Source organism: Solanum tuberosum, unplaced genomic scaffold (assembly GCF_000226075.1).
Source record: "Solanum tuberosum cultivar DM 1-3 516 R44 unplaced genomic scaffold, SolTub_3.0 scf01245, whole genome shotgun sequence".
Taxonomy (NCBI): Eukaryota; Viridiplantae; Streptophyta; class Magnoliopsida; order Solanales; family Solanaceae; genus Solanum; species Solanum tuberosum.
The window spans coordinates 1-2,494 of NW_006240232.1; the positions used below are offsets into that span (position 1 = coordinate 1).

Sequence of the window (2,494 nt, forward strand, 5' to 3'; positions counted from 1 at the left end):
TTTAAAAGCTTTCCATATATTGCATGTGTATTGTTACGTTATATAGAGTTGAGTACCCAGAGTCGAGTATCATATCTTTGAGTTGAGTATCTTATCCTTGAGTACTTCTGAGTTGAGTAAGTTGAGTAGTTTTGAGTATCCTTGAGTATTCCTTGAGTTGAGTAAGTTTGAAAAGAGGTAAGTATGTTTCCTTTTTTTTTATCTAAGTTCTAAGCTTATGTTTATGTTTTAGAATTCCCCTTACATGCTCGTACATTCCACGTACTGAGCCATTTGGCCTGCATCCTTTCATGATGCAGATACAGGTATTCAGGGTCATCAACAGAAGATTCGTTGATACCACATGCAGTTTGAATTAGTTATGGTGAGCCTCCTTGCTTCCGGAGGATTTCATTTAGCTTTCAGTTAAATCAGTTGTTAGGAAGTTGTGGGTCTTGTCCCGACTTCCATCTTTGTCATTTAGAGGCTTCATAGATAGACAATGGAGTTTTAGAAGTGTGTTCATTTATTTTATTAAATGTTTTAAAGACTTAAGTTGCCCATTTTGGCGCGAGTTGAATATATTATATTATTTAGAGTTTTCTTTTGAGTTAAAGCTCTGTATTTAAGTTTGATGAATTTAATTTCAGTTTTAAGCTTTGTATGCTTGAGTTAGTCTTTCGCTTGTAGTCAGCCAAGATGAGGGTTTGCTTCAGGACCAACAAAGGTTCTCGAGTGCCGGCCACATCCAGGGTGTAGGCTCGGGTCAGACTTTGCAAAATATGAAATAAAATAACAAATAAAATTGAAGGATGTCATATCTCAACCACAAAATAATAACTTTTTAGACTTTGCAAAATATGAAATAAAATAACAAATAAAATTGAAGGATGTCATATCTCAACCACAAAATAATAACTTTTTAGACTATGCAAAATATGAAATAAAATAACATACATCTTATAATGGAATATTAGAAATATGATGGTCGATAAATGTCCATAATTTCTTAGATGCTACTTCCATTACTTCTCACCGTTATGATTGTAACCTAGTACATCTTTATAGCCTTCCTTATGATCTTAATGGTTAATCTCATGTTCATGATATTCTTTAGTATTTCTTAATATAAGCCCATAAATAAAGATTGCGGATCATACATGTATGTTATACATACTTCATACTTAAATAAACTTCGAAACACTTGAAAGAAATAAGAAAGTTTCCTCTAACTAGTGATATGAAAAAAAAAATGACATCTTATTTTTTAGTTTCCCATCAAGAATATGGGAATTCAAATACAAGTCTAGATCGTGGGTATTTTCACCCCAGACTTGGCACTGACATATACAACATATTCATCAAAAACAACATTATTTATTCCACATCCTAGCTAGAACTAGTCAATTATTCATCACACTAACCCACACATACTTATAATGTGTATGGACATTGACATTACATTATTTAATATTCCACAAACTAGCTAGAACTAGCAAATTATTCATCACACAAACACACTTATTTCTAATAGTGTATATATATATATATACACACTATTTCTTGAGAAGATGATTTTCTATATCCTTGGTCATGGCAAGGATAACACCCAAGTGAAGGAGGGGTTCTGGGGTATCTTCTGTTTTCTTTTCGTATTCAATTGTCCAAGTAGTCCACTGAAGTTCACAAGATGTTGTAAAATTACAATAATTATACAACTCCAATAAATCTCCTTCAATAACTTTCCATTTGATTAATTTCTTGTGAGGATCGACGACTTCAATTAAGTGTTTCATATACATTTCTTGTCCAGCTATAATCATTAGAAACAGAAAATCAAAGAGATCCTTATCACTAGTTCAACTATTCAATACCTTATGAAAGATTTAAACATTTACAAAATATTATTTGGTGAGAAACTAATATTTGTGATGTTATTACTACTTTGATGAATTTTTTTTATTACTAATGATTAGAAGTAATGTTTAAGTGTTAGTAGGAGCCAATAGAAAAAAAATGTAAAAGTTAAAATAATTTTAATTAAGAATTAAAGTTAAAATAATTTTAATTAAAAATTTCTTCCACCCATAAGCGAAAGAAGTTATATCCTTTTATGAAATTAAAGGATATACTTGTACTATATTTATGAAAATTAAACACCAAAGAATTTATTTTTTTCATGAAGATTATTTTCTTAAAAATTAACTTTCTTATTTGTTATTATCAAATACTCCAAATAGAGAAAATTTATGCAAGTAAATCATATTGAGAGAGAGATAGAGTACCAAAAAAATGTGTGTTACCTTCGTTATATTTCCAACTAACAATCGAACCAGTCTTTACGATTTCACCTCATGAATCTCAAAATGGACGATATTTTTAGGACTTATATTGGGTACCTGATTAGTACTGGTGTGAAAAATATCAAAAAACAAGCCCTCTCCACACTTCATCTCCATTGAAGCAATCAATTTACCTTTCAAACCCATCTTTTCTACTTCTTAAGAATAGCAAT

At 30.4% G+C, this 2,494-nt stretch overlaps 1 pseudogene; it reads right to left on the reverse strand.

Annotated features, from left to right (window-relative positions):
• Positions 1-1,520: 1,520 nt before the first annotated feature.
• On the reverse strand, positions 1,521-2,494 carry LOC102583306 (kirola-like; annotated as a pseudogene).